Below are 15,447 nucleotides of genomic sequence, written 5' to 3'. Positions count from 1 at the left end.
GGTGAGGATAGGCAGCATGGCGGAAGTGTGCAGAGTGGTGGTGAGGGTGGCTGCTATCGCAGCATATAGCCTACCTTAAAGGTGGATACCTGAAAGATACTCAGGTAACATGGAAAATGTCAAATTCTGGTTGTAGACCACTCCTGGGAAAAGATTTTTAAAAGTATAAGACTCCCAAAATGCCAGAGTATAAACGACCCTCCCTTTCAATCATGTATCCTTGTTTTTCCTATTTCCCCCATTATAAATATCAAAGACCTGAGCATTTGCATGGGATTGGTGTGCTCAAAATTTCTTGAAAATAGCGTGTAAAATGTCAGTAAGATGAAATGGGTTAAAAAGAGAAACGCAGCATATATTATACTTCTGATTATTTCTGCAGCCACGAGGTTTTCATTAAGCTTCAAGCATGTGGGTTTGTGATTATGTTCATGACAACAAACACTAAAACATGGAACAAGATCTGTAGTTCAAAGAAATGAAATATTCCAGAATTTATCCACATATTCCAATATACTGTTTTTGTGTATTTTGTTTCCAACTCGTTTCTTGAAACCTCTACAAAAATGTTAATCTTAGTGATTCATTCACAAAGAGTTTAAGCTAAAATTTTGGTAGTTTAATCTGGAGTTCAATTGTCAAGTAATGATTTTAGAACTGATATAAATTTTTAAAATTTTGATCAGATCATAGAAAATAGATAAACATGTCTATTCTAATGCAAAATTTTAGTTACGTTTCCTGTATTATCTTCCAGGCTTAATTATGTATGTTCTGATTTAACAGGTTATTAATTTTTTTAAAGATCATTGGAAAAATATGTTCAAATTAAATTATTCAAGGAATATATTTCTACCAGTACTCTTGTTTCCTAACTTCCTATTTTTTAAGTTCCTCCCTTAATTTTCAAACACAAACTTCTTTTCTTTTCTCTCCTGATATTTGCTGCTCCTAACCATACTTACATTGTTCAATGCCTTCTAAATATAACAACCGCTATGGTCTGAATGTTAGCATCCCCTCTCAAAATTCATGTGTTGAAACCTAACCCTTATGGTGATTAAATTAAGAGAGGGGGCCTTTGGGAGGTAATAAGGTCATGAGAGCTCTGCCCTCATAAATGAGATTAGTGCCCTTATAAAAGAGGCTTGATGGAGCCTGTTTGCCCCTTCCACTATGTGAGGATGTAGCAAACAAGTGCTATCTTTGAAGCAAAGACTAGGCCCTCATTGGACACTGAATCTGCTGGTACCTTGATCTTGGATTCCCTAGCATCCAGAATTGTGAGCAATAAATTTCTGTTGTTTAGAAATTACCCATTCTTACATGTTTTCTTATAGCAGCCCAAATAGACTAAGACCATACCTAGTATGTGCCTTCATGCAAGAATTGTATATAGTAGTAGACTTACATGTTATCTTAGTCAAACCAGACTGAAAAACTTCTATAGTAAATATAACTTCTGTTTTATAAATCAGGAAACTAAGATCTACAGAAATCAATTAAACTTGCCCAACTTAACAAAGTTTCTAGATGGCACAACCAAGCTTTATCCAGTTCTAATGTACTCCAACACCCAAAACATACTTTCATCATGGTAGTAAGTATTGAGGCCACCTTGGTTGAACAACCACATTTGGATATTCATATACTTTACTCATATTTCTGCTCCGTCTGGTACAGAGGGGCCTATCTGGCTCCCACTTAAAAATAAAATTATTTGAATCACAGGTTCTATGTCTATTTCACAAAGACAACTGAGAACCTAGCTCTCCATCAAGCCTCTGAAGCAAGAGCACTCCATCATTAATAAATCCAGGGTTTTGAATGGATTCTATTTTAAGAATGCTTGAAAAGATCCAAAGGCTAGAAAAATCAAATTTTCAAATAGGCAGATTTCTGATAACAAAAGATTGAATCAAATATGAAAGAAAAAATACTTTTTTTCCAAAACAGACCGCATGACCAGATGGAAGAAAGAGTTTAAGAACAAAAAATTTCAAGTACTTAATTCAAATGAAAAATATAGGCATTCGAGGGTCAATGTACTACTTAGAACAGCCAGAGTGCCAGCATGGACAGAATACTGCACCCTCATTCTCTGATGCTTTTCACTCATCTGCCCTATCACTTCCTTATTCTCCCTCTAATGTCATTAGTTTAAAAAGGTAGAAGGGCAAATTATAGCAAATAATAAATGCTCAGTTAACTGTAGATTATTCATTGGATTTAATGAAAATTATACCCATCCTTAACTGAATTTAATAACTTATTTTAAGGATGATCGCCTCTCTAGTCATCACTTTTATTTTACAGAAGAGAAGAAAAAATATTCTGAGAGGTTAAAATGTTCCCAAAGTCACAAGAAGCAAGGCATAGTGTCCACTGTATGCCAGAGGTTGTAGATTTGCATTCTTTATAAAAGGTATGTCAACTCTGAGATCATTATATCTTTTTCACAGAAAACATGACTCATCGTGATTATGCACATTATAAAATTACATTGGCTCAATGTTCAGAAAAACAAGTAAGTAGAAGACAAAGATAGGAGAAAAAGCTAACATGGATATTAAGAAGGAAAAAAGGATGCATATGCTAAAATAGGTCTTCAAAAATTTGCGGTAAGTATTCTGACTCCATCACAAGAATCAATGATCTTCTTAACAGGTGGCTCGGAGCCAAGAAAAATTCACTAGATGAGAGTGAAGGAGAGAGTCAAAGAACCAATCAGCAAAATAAAATTTCAATAGCTACTGCTAAGTAAGACAGATGCCCATCTCTGTCTGCCCTGTCCCTCACCATACAAAGGCCATCAGTTATACCACTCTGTAACCATTACCTTTGGTTCCAAATTTACCATAAGCGTGCATCAGATAGTGATAAAAACGCTTTCCATCTCTTACTAACAATACTTTCTGCTACATATTCAGTCTTGTATTCATTCCCTTTACATATATGTAAAAATTAGCATGTGAGTAAAAATCAGGTTCTATATGCTGACAAACACAGAACTGAATGAACCTGGTATATACAATTAGTTAGTAAAGAGATGGCAACAAAAAGGGAGTTGCTATGATCAAATACAATCATATTCTCTCTACGCTGCTAAAAGAGTTTAATAATCCAAATAAACATTATAATCAAACAGAATTCTGAGGCTTGACTTAAGAGAAAAAATAGCCCTTTTCTTATTTATTTTCTTGGCCATGTTTGAAATGGAGAAAGAAAAAAATAACTGCCCAAATATGTGCACTTTGTGTATGAGTCCGTAAATTTCTATCCATATTATTCAAGCCAGAAAAGTTACACAATCAAGTCTTTTTTTGTTTTTAACTTAGTGATTAGGAGTAATTAACCATGATCCTGTTGAGCTGCAAATGTGGCAATGTAAAGGCCTTTGCCCCTATGATTTATGGTCTTGATTTAATAGTGTTGTGTATTCAATGTATTTAATATACAGGAGCTGTCTTTTCCTGGTTGGTAATTAATGTCCCATGGACCGTGAAATTGCTCAGAACTGGGACTTCTCTGTGGAGACTATATTCCAGATTACACTGCCATTTTTACTTTATAGGTACTTGAATTTTTATAATTTATTTCTAGATTGTACAGCTTCACATTTTGCTTCAAGGTTACTAGTCAGATAGCTTACTCTTCTAATAACAAATTTCATCTCTGTGAAGTATTGGCATTTGTCATGCTATCAGTTTTTGAAATGTTTTGGAAGTGCCTGAGACAATCCATTGCTCATCACTTCCACCACTTCTAACCTAGTCCAACCTACAGCCATATCTCAAATGTCATCATCTCCTGCTCTCTAGTTGATTCACATTTTAGGCAGGGTAATCTTTTTCAAGATAGATTACTTTATTCAAGATTTACTATTTATAATTGAAAAATATTATATATAGATTTAAGGCATAATATTTGATGATTTAATAGACACATATATTATGAAATAATCACCACAATTAATTAACCTGTCACCTCATGTAGTTGTCAATATTTTTTCTTTGTTTTTGTGATGAGAACACCTAGGATCTACCCTCTTAGCAGATTTCAAGCATATAATAAAATATAACAACTATAGTCACCAGAACTTAGATCTCCAGAATGTACTCATCTAATAACTGTAAAGTTTGTATGCTTTGACCACCATCTCCCCTCATCATGACCTCCAGCAATCTTCCTTCTACTCTCCATTTCTATGAGTTTGACTTTTTTACATTCCACATATAAGTGAGATCATGCAATATTTGTCTTTTTGTGTCTGGCCTACTTCACTTAGCATAAAGTCCTCCAGATTCATCCATGTTGTCGCAAATGGCAGAATTTCCTTCCTTTCTAAAGCTGAATAATATTCTATATATACACCATGGTTTCCCTATCCATTCATACATTGACAGACATTTAGGTTGTTTCCCTGTGTTGTTGATTGTCAATAATACTGCAATGAACATGAAAGTGCAGATCTCTCTCTGAAATAGTGATTTTTCTTGTACAGTAGCCCCCTGCTCCCCTTATCTGCAGTGTTGCTCTATGGTTTTGATCACCCATGGTCAATTGCAGTCCAAAAATATTAAATGAAAAATTCCAGAAGTAAGAATTCATAAGTTTTAAATTGCTTGTTGTTTTCAGTAGCATGATGAAATCTAATGTAATCTAGCTCTGTCTTGCCTGGGACATGAATCATTCCTTTGTCCAGCATGTCCTTGCTGTATATACTACCCACTTGTTAATCATCAACATCATCTGCTCCTGACAGCCAACCACATCATAGCCCAATAATCCAGGATCACCTGAAAGAGATGATCTTCCTTCTGAGGTATAGTCAGAAACGGAATAATAGCCTAACACTACATCCCAATGGCTACGGCATTCACCTCACTTCATTTCATCATATAGGCATTTTATCATTTCACATCCTCACAAGCATATTTTATTATTGGTTATTTGTATTCATTTCTTATTGTGCCTATTTTATAAACTTAATCATAGGCATGTATGTGCAGGAAAAAATATAGTATATATAGAGTTCATTACTTTCTAAGGTTTCAGACATCCACTGTGGGTCTTGGAACATATTTCCCACAGATAAGGAAATTGCTGTATATATACCCAAAAGTAGATCGCTGGAATATATGTAGTTTTATTTTTAATTTTTTGAGGATCCTCTATACTGTTTTTCATAAGTGCTGCGCCATTTACACTCCCATCAGTAGTGTACAGATGTTCCCTTTTCTCCATATCTTACCAACACTTATCTTTCATTTTTCTCCTAGTAGCCATTTCAACAGGTGTGATGCGGTATCTCACTGTGAGTTTGATTTGCATTTCCCTGATGATTAGTGATGTGGAGCACTTTTTCATATACCTATTGGCCATTTGTCACCTTCTGTTGAGAAACGTCTGTTCAGGTCTTTGCCCATTTTTTAAACAGATTGTTTTGATGCTATTGAGTAGTTGAGTTCTTCATGTATTTTGCCTGTTAACCCTTTATATGATATATTGTCTGCAAATATTTTCTCCCATTCTGTATGTTGTCTCTTCACTTTGTTATTTGTTCCTATGTAAATGCTTTTCACTTTGATGTAAATTCATTTGTCTATTTTTTGCTTTTGTTGCCTGTGCCTTTGTGATCATATCAAAAAATGTATTGCCCAGACTAATGTTGTGAAGCATTTTTCTTATGTTTTCTTTTACTACTTTGGCAATTTCAGGTCTTAAAGTTAATTTTTCAATACATTTGACTTGAGTTTTGCATGCAGTGTAAGATAAGGATCATATATCATTATTCTGCATGTGTGTATCTGATTTTTCCAGGATCATTTATTGGAGAGATTGTCTTTTCCACATTATGTAAGACCAGTTGACTGTGTATGCATGGGTTTATTTCTATGCTCTTTTTTCTGTTTCACTGGTTTTCATGCCAGTACCATACTTTTTAATTAGTGTAGCTTTGTAATAAAATTTTAACTTTTGCAGCATGATACCTCTAGCTTTATTCTTCTTGCTAAGTGTCTTTGCCTACTCAGGGTCTTTTGTGGTTTCACAGGAATTATAGGATTGTTTTTCTATATCTGTAACTACTTCCATGCAGATTTTGATAGAGATGGCACTGAATCTGTATATAACTTTGGTTATTAACATTTTAACAATATTAATTCTTCCAATGAATGAACGTGAGATGTTTTTCCATTTATTTGTCTTCCTTAATTTCCCTTATTAATGCTTTATAGTTTTTAGTGTACAAGTCTTTCACTTCTGTGGTTAAGTTTATTCCTAAGTATTTTATTATTTTTGTTGACATTAGGAATGAGATTGTTTTCTTAATTTTCTTTTTGGACAGCTTGTTGTTTGTAAATAGAAGCACAATTGATTTTGTTCCATTGATTTTGTATTATGCAACCTTACTGAATTCATTTGTTAGTTCTAACAGAATTTTGTTGTTGTTCATTCTTTAGTGTTTCCTAGGTATATGATCATGTTATCTGCAAACAAAGACAATTTTTCTTCTTCATTTTGTTTTTTTCTTACTTAAATGATCTGGCTAAAACTTCTGATACTACGTTGAGAAGTGACCAGAGTAGGGATCTTTGTATTGTTCAGTATCTCAGAGGAAAAGTTTTCAGTTTTTTCTCATTTATTATCCTGATAGGTATGGGTTTTTCATATAGAGACTTCACTATTTTGAAGTAAGATCCTTCTATCACTATTTTGTTGAGTTGTTTTTTTTTTAATCATGAATGGGTATTGAACTTTGTCAATTGCTTGTCCTGCATCTATGAAGATGATGTTATTTTTGTCTTTCATTCTGTTAATTGTGTATGTAGAACCATCCTTGCATAACAGAAAAAATCTGTTGGATCCTTTTATCATGGTATTGGATCCTTTTATCATGGTATTGGATCCTTTTATCATGCCGTTGATTAGATTTACCGGTATTTCCTTGAGGATTTTGCATCCAGGTTCATCAGGAAAATTAGCCTATAGTTTTCTTTTCTTTACTATTTTGCCTGGCTTTAGTAGCAGCATTTTATGCTGGTCTCATAAAATGAGTTGGAAAGTGCTCCTTTTTCTTCAATTTTCTGGAACAGTCTAATAAAGATTCATATTAATTTCTCTTTTAATAAAATTCACCTATGAAGCTATCAGGTTCTGAACTGTTCATTGTTGGGAGATTTTTCATTACTAATTCAATCATCTGTTTATTAGTTATTGTTCTTTTCAGGTTTTCTATTTCCTCCTGAAACAATTTTGGTAGTTTGAAAGTTTCTCAAAATTGATCCATTTATTTTATGTAATCTAGTTTTTCGGCATATAATTGTTTACAATAGTCCTTATGATTTTTATTTCATAAAAATTCATTTCAATGTCTCCTCATATTTCTGATATCAAATGTTTGAATCTTCTTTCTCTTTTTCTTAGGCTAGCTAAGGGTTTTTTAAAACTTTTACTTATCTTTCGAAAAACAACTTCTAGCTTTGTTGATTTTTTTCTGTTTTTTTAATTCTCTATTTGATTTCTTTTCTGATTTTTATTGTATCCTTATTTATGCTAACACCAGGCTTAACTTACTCTTGTTTTTCTAGTTCTCTGAGGTGCAAAGATTTTTTTTCGATATACACATTTATAGCTACAAAGATTCCTCTTAATGCTTTTGCTGCATCCCATGGGCTTTGATATGTTGTTTTATTTTTCCTTTGTTTTGAGATACACGTTACATTCCCTTTTAATTTTCTCTTTGATGCAATGGTTGTTCAACAGTGTAGAGCTTAGTTTCCATATATTTGTGAATTTTTCACTTTCTTTCTGTTACTAATTTCAACTTTTATTGCATTGTGCCCAGAAAGTGATTTTTATTTTGGAATAATTTTTATTTTCTTAAATTGGTTAAGATTTGTTTTGTGACCTAATATGTGATCTAACCTGGAGAATGTTCTGTGTGTACTGAAAAGTTCTGTTGCGTGAAAAGTTCTGTATACATCAGATAGGACTCTTTTGTTTTCCAGTGTTGTTCAAGTCAGCTTTTTATGGTTGATATTCATATTTGAATGTTCTACCTATTTTTATAAATATGGTACTAACGTCCCCAAGTGTTATTGTATTGCTGTCAATTTCTGCCTTCAGATCTATCAATATTTGCTTTATTTAGATAAAATATTATGTAAATATTTAGATGCTGTGATAGTAGATCTGCATATACTTATTACTGCTATAAATTACTGTTGAATTAACTATGTTATCAATCTATAATGACCTTCTTTTCCTCAAGATAAAGTATTAGACTTAATGACTTTTTTTCAGATATAAACATACCCACCACTGTTTTCTTTTGTTTATTTGCATGAAATAACTTTTTATATCCCTTCACTTTAGCCTATGTGTCTTTAATTCTAAAGTGAACCTCTTATAGACAACATATTACTGAATTTGTTTTTTGTCCACTCAGCCATTCTATCCTATGACTTTTGTTTGGTGATGAGTTTAATCCATTTATATTTAAAGAAATTATTTTTAGGTGAGGACATATTGTTACCATTTTGTTAGTTGTTTTCTGTTTATCTTACAGTGGTTTTGTCTGTCTCATCCTCTTTTGTTATCTTCCTTTGTTATTCTATTTTTTGTAGTGATTTGCTTTGATTTATTTTCTTTATCTTTTGTGTGCCTATTACAGGCTTTTTCTTTGTGGTTAGCTCATGGCTTGCATAAAACATCTGATAGTTTTAAACTTCTATTTTAAGTTGATAACAACTTAACTTCAATCTCATACAAAAACACTATACTTTTACTCCCCATACATACACTTTGTGTTCTTGTAGAAAGAGTGTGTTTCTTATCGTACTGTGTAACCACTAACACATTATTATCTATTAACATATGTGTTAATATTAAAAGTAATATATGCACCACTTTGATAATGTTACATTAATTTGTACATGTCCTTATATTGGTCTGTACCTGTTATATTTATGCTTTCATATGCTTTTTGTTGTTGTTTAGCATGTTTTCATTTCAATACAAAAAGTCCCTTAAGCATTTCTTATAAAGCAAGTCTAGTGGTGACAAACTCTCTCAGTTTTTCTTTATCTAGGAAAGTCACTATTTTGCCTTCATTTTTAAAAATAATTTTACAAAGTATACTATTATTGTGGAGTTTTTTTCTTTCAGAACTTTTAATATATCATCCCAATCACTCCTGGACTGCTAAAAAAAATACACTGTCAGTCTTATAGAGGTTATCTTGCATGTGATGAGTTGCTTTTCTCTTGCTGCTTTCAAAATTCTATCTTTGTCTTTGACATTTGACAATTTGATTACAGTGTGTCTCAGTATAGTCTTCTTTGGGTTTATCATGTTTGGAGACTTTATAGCTTTCATGAACTAGAATGTCAATTTCCCTCTCAAGACTTGGGAAGCTTTCAGACATTAATTCTTCTAAGCTTTCTTCTCCTTCCTCTGTCTCTTCTCCTTCTTGAACTCTCAAAATCCATATTTTAGTTTTCTTGGTTATGTATCATGAGTCTCATAAGCTTTCTTCATTCCTTTTCATTCTTTGTCCCCCTTTGCGAAACTTCAAATCACCTGTGCTCACATTTTTAGATTTTTTTCTGCTTGATTGAGTCTGCTGCTGACACTCTCTATTGCCTTTTTCATTCCATTCACTGTATTCTTCAGCTCCAGAATTTCTGTTTCGTTCTATGTTTATGATTTCTATATCTTTGTTGAACTTCTTGTTTTGTTCAGGTATTATTTTCTGATTTTGTTGAGTTTTCTATCTGTGCTCTCTTTTAGCTCCCTTAATTTCCTTAAAAGGATTATTGTGAACTCTTAGTCAGTTCATAGACTTCCATTTCTTTACAGTCAGATAATGGAAAATTATCACATTGCTTTGGTGATGTCTTGTTTACTTGATGTTTTGTGTTTCCTGTAGCCTTGCATTGACATCTGCACATTTGAGGGTGCAGTCTCCTCTTCCAGACTTTATGAACTGGCTTCAGAAAGATACTTATTTAAGGTAGGGTGTGATGGTGCCAACTTGGTAGGGTGTGGCAGCTCTGGCTCAGTTTGGGGGTGCTTAGTAGTAATTCTGGCTTCAAGGAGATGCAACAATGAAATCTTCACAGAGTTACATCAGCTAGGTCAGCATCAGCAAAGACTATGAGGATCTTTAGCAGCCAATGTTACAGGCGTACCTGGCAACAACAAGGACTCTTGGTGTCCTTAATGGAAAAGGTTGCTGGGGTCCTCTAGTTCTCCTCTTCCCTCATAGGGGAAGTCATGACCAAGGGAATCCCTTTTAGCACCAGGTCTGACATGTGGGCACACACACCTGGCAGCAGCAATGGCTGGGTCTGGGGCACAGGTGCACTTACCATAATGATGGTGTGAGTGTCTCAGGTCTGAGTGTGCTAAGCAGCTGCAAAGACAGGGTCCAAGGCTTGGGGGTGTGCAGAACAACTGCAGTACTTGGAACCATGGAATGGGCACACTCATTGCAGTAGTGACACCAGTATCTAAGGCATGGAAGTGTGTGGAAGAGTCTCAGGGTCTGTGGGGTCTACACATTCATTGTAGGGAACTGGTAGCTCTGGCTGGAAAAGAGAGAAATGGCAGGCACAGCTGCAGATCAGCAGGATGGGGAAGAAGGTGCAGCTGTGGTATCTCTGCTCTCAGATGGGGTGTGGCTCAATCAGTTATTTATTACTTAAACTGAAAAGCCAGGTTTACATCATTAATGAACTTACATTTTATATACTATTAGCTATGTGTTTGGAAGGAATGCAGGTAACACTGACTACCTTTTTACCAAGAAAAGAAGAAATTATTTGTCAAACTCCTTTAAAACGTTGTGTAGAAATACAGAGGTAAGGCTACAAAGTTTAACTCAATAATAACAGTTGCAAAAAAAAACTAGAAAAATCATCAAATCATGCCCTACCTCTTTCAGTTATTTTTTAATAACCTGCAGCAAAAAGCAACTTTCTAACAGTAACCTATATATATTAAGTGTGCTGCCAACCCAGATCTTTAGAACATTACAAACAACTTTGGAAAAGGACACTTTTTGGAATATATATTTAAGCCTGGTTAAAAGATAGAACCATAATACAAACCTACTATACAGCAAGGACTTTGCACAGAGGCAAATTAACACACTATTTCCTAACTCAATACAGCACTATTTCTGGTCTACATCTTTCCATGTAAGCAATCTTGTCAACTACAAATGTACTATGCACCTACTATGTGCCAGTCACTATAAAGTACTAGACGTCAAAAATGACTATAATGGGAAAACCTTTTTATTTTTTTCCATTTAATCTTTTGAAATGAGTTATAAATCTGTAAAGAAAATTATTAGACTTCTCAGTTGTAGCTTCTGCAAACATGGCATAAGAATGGTGCTTACTTAATCTTACAGAGGAAATCTTCAATCTACAGAGTTGTCAAAATAAGCAGATAAAATCTGGAATGATTAACACGTCATCACAGCAGTAGTTCTTGTGTGGTTTTCTAGTCATACCTTCGAATGTAACAAATGAAGTGTTCCTACTTTGGGCTTTCTCTTGCTGAAAGCAATATTGTTCACTCAAGTCAAGTGTTCATTTTAGAGATGTTTTACCAGTGTAAAATAATTCCATCTTGTTAACCAGTTAAAATAACTCCATCATGGCATTCAGATGTCACCTATCTTCTTTAGTTTTATAAAGATAAGACTAGCATCAGCCTGATCCTTTCCGACCTCTGTAATCTGTCTTGTTTCCTATTGGATATTAATCCTCACAAGCATCCCGCTATATGGCATAGTGTCATAGGTACATAAAACTGCCACTCCTAGTATCATCAATCCTACCACCACTGTGGAGCTTAGATTTTCCAGCCCACCAGGACAAATACAGCTTAGTGTCAGAGGCTATCAATTACACTGTCTCTATTCATTTTAATTCCATTGAAGTATCTAAGAGGGAAGATATTAAACATAGTAAGGAAGGCTCTTTGAACGGCTGGGGTATAAGAGAGTGGTAATCCAATGGCCTCCTCACTTTATGTGGACTTTGGTCCTTTTGTACACCTGTCTCCAGTTTGGTTTCTGAAGATGATAATTATAATTCTGTATATTTCAACTCAAATATACTTAAAACTGACTTATAAAAATAAACATTCAGCCACACATCAAGAAAAATCTTCCATTTTGATATGATAGTTTTGAAGTTCAAAATTTAAAGGAACTTCTTCTCTCTCACCCACTTTGCAAAATAACAATTCTAACATCCAAGATTTCTTCCAGGTGTCATTCCAGGTCCCACCTGTGGCAGCTGCCAGAGGCTTTAATCTAAAGCACACTCTGCTTGTGTAAAAGGCAGTTATCAGGTGTTTAATATATCCACTAACTAATCGAAGATTTTTTTCCTATATAATCCACAAATTTATGATGGAAGAAAGGCTAAAGCTGTTGGAAATATCTTATCTTAAGAAAAAATGCAAATGTACTTTATTCAATCACTGGAGGCTACAGAAATCTCTACTCTGGAAATGCATATACAGACACTACCACAAAATCCAGAATATATTTTATATCATGATTAAAAATGCAGGATGAGCAAGGTCTCAGTATGCAGTAGAATTAGCACATTATTTTCTATTTTAATATGTGACTACTTCTGTTCTGCAGAATGTAACTATAAACGTACTCTTCTAGAGAACTTGTAAAACATTTTCCTATCTATCGCTTACTTTTTTATGGAAATGGTATAACTGAAGAGACATCAAGGAGAGCTTTTTAGTATATATTATGTTAGATATTAAAAATATTTTATCAAAACATTGCCCATAAAATTATTAACCCAGAAGAATATCATAAAATATTAGCTCAGTTTTTTTAAGGAACGTCTATTGTTTTACTCTAAATATATCGTAAGATTTACAGATATTCAAAGGTCTGCAACTAAAGCACTAATATTTAAAATATAACAAAGCTGCCTCCAAAAAAACTCAACTTTTCTTGTTATAGGTTAATGATTATCATCAGAATAAAAGTCTGTTTACATAAATATAAAACTGACCAGCCTAATTTTAACTTCATCCAAAAGTCTGTCTCAATAATTTGAATACATAAAAAATTAAAAACTTATTTCTGAATTCACATCTCTAAAGATAAGTCAGTATTCATGCCCCAAGGACCTTTTCTCAGCTCAGTTAAAAGATAAAAAGATTTGTTTTTCATGTTTGAGGCTTTCAAAGTCTATGGCAATTTGTAAAATGTCAACGTCCACTGAAATTTGGCCCTTAGCCCTCTAAATTCTCCTTTGCACACGCAGATGCTTCTGCAGATAATTGTGACTACTTTCAGGCATAACTAAAAAGACCAGTATATAACTGAGCATTTTCCATATAACATATTAAGTCAAATGTGTCCTTTGTCTTAGAGAGCTAACACTATATATTGAGGCTGGCAATATTTGTGATTTTGCTCAAAAGTAAGTACTCTATGATTTCTGCACCTCATTCTGGTCTAACAACTCCTTAAAACTTTCTAAGCCATCTACAGTGCTTTTAGGAATTGAAATCAGATTTCCCAGCATCCCTGGCATTGTATCAATGACAGCATGAGTTCCACTCACAGTAATGAAAAAAATAAAAAAGACATCAGAATTATGTTGAGAGAAATAGAAGTCATAAAAAGAGTTTTACTAGAAAATCCCATAAAAAAAGAATTTGTTTTCAGAAGCAAAAGTACATGAATGAGAATACAACTTTCAAGGGAATAAAGAATTAAACTACAGTTTGGGCATACCTACTAAACCACATTCATCAGAGTATATTAATGTATTCCAAACAAAAGCAAGGAAAACAGAACATTCTACCTCACCCTGAAATATTCAATATTCTCTTTTTCTCTGTCTCTGTCTGTCTGTCTGTCTCTCTCTCTCTCTCTCTCACACACACACACACATACACACACACACATGCATGCACACATTTATTAATATATGAGATGTGTCTAGAACTAAAATATTCTTTGAGCATCTAGGATTCACTTTCAAAGTTTCTTTTCTCTTTAATCTCCCCCTAAAGCTATCTAATATTTTCAGTAATAACAGAATTCTTGGCCACATTGGTAAAAGAGTGGATCAGAAGTAAATAATCTGAATGTTCACAGTTCCAGTACTTCAAGACCATGCCTTTGAACTGATTACACATAATTCTTCCATCTCTGACACTATTTATAAGTTAATATAAAATCACCTATAACAGGGTTGTCAAGATGATGGTCCACAGACCCTTGTATCATAATCATATGGAATATTTGATAAAACTAGAATCTTGAGCCCCTACAAGACCTACCAAATTCAAATCTCTAAAAGGCAGCCCAGAAATGTGTATTTTAGCCAGCACCCCATGTGAGACTCATGCCAAAGGAAGTTTGAGAATCACAAATCTGGAATCTGAAAGGTCCATAAATAAATTCAGAAGATATCTTCCATTGTTTTGTCTATAGTCTGTGAAACGTAATAAGAAATTTCTTCCCATTAGTAAAGTATAATAAGAATCTCTGTTGAAAAATCTATCACAAAAGTAAGCACAAGCTTTAGATATTTGTTAACAGCACTGTACATGTTTTTAATTATAGTAAATCAAGTCCTGGATCAGAAGCTAAACAGTATACCAGAAGGAAAAGCTTATTTCAGCAGGATAATCTCCTCCTACAGGTGGACAAGATTATTTATACAAGTCAATATAAATTCCACTAAAAAATGATGCGAGAATATACCTCTTAGTCTAAAGAGAGGTAAACTACATTTATTAACAACCAAAAATCAACTTCCTATATTACACTGACCTATGTACTTGCCATATGTTGTACTCTATAACATGTATCTTCAGGGGCTCAGGCATTTCTTTAAATTTTTCCATTTTTGATCATTTCAACTTTTATTTTAGATTCAGGAGTACATTTGCAGGTTTGTTACTTTGATATATTGCATGATGCTAACATTTGAGGTACAACTGATCCCGTCACCCAGATACTGAACATAGTACCCAATAGTTTTTCAACTTTTGCCATCCTTCCTAGCTCCCCACTCTAGTGGTCCCTCGGTGTCCATCATTCCCATCTTTATGTCCATGAGTACCTATTGTTGAGCTCACCCTTATAAGTAAGAACATGAGGTATTTGGTTTTCTGTTCCTGTGTTAATTTGTTTAGAACAATGGCCTCCAGCTGCATCTATATTCCTGCAAAGGATATGATTTCATTCTTTTTATTGCTGCAAAGTATTAAATGGTGTATATGTACCACATTTTCTTTATGCAATCCACCACTGATGAACACTTAGATTGATTCCATGTCTTTGCTATTGTGAACAGTGCTGTAATGAACATACAAGTGCATGTGTCTTTTTGGTAGAACGATTTATTTTCTTTTGGATATATACCCAGTAAT

General features: G+C 33.9%; 1 protein-coding gene across 1 annotated transcript in view; it reads right to left on the bottom strand.

The window, feature by feature from the left end:
* The window catches only part of ADAMTS3 (ADAM metallopeptidase with thrombospondin type 1 motif 3), a 287,705-nt gene that overhangs the window by 207,458 nt on the left and 64,800 nt on the right, over positions 1 to 15,447 (bottom strand). The gene's annotated exons all lie outside the window — the stretch shown is intronic.

The sequence above is a fragment of the Macaca mulatta genome, chromosome 5, assembly GCF_049350105.2.
Source record: "Macaca mulatta isolate MMU2019108-1 chromosome 5, T2T-MMU8v2.0, whole genome shotgun sequence".
Taxonomy (NCBI): Eukaryota; Metazoa; Chordata; class Mammalia; order Primates; family Cercopithecidae; genus Macaca; species Macaca mulatta.
The sequence above is the reverse complement of the archived record's forward strand: the minus strand, read 5'-3'. Positions and strand labels throughout refer to the sequence as shown.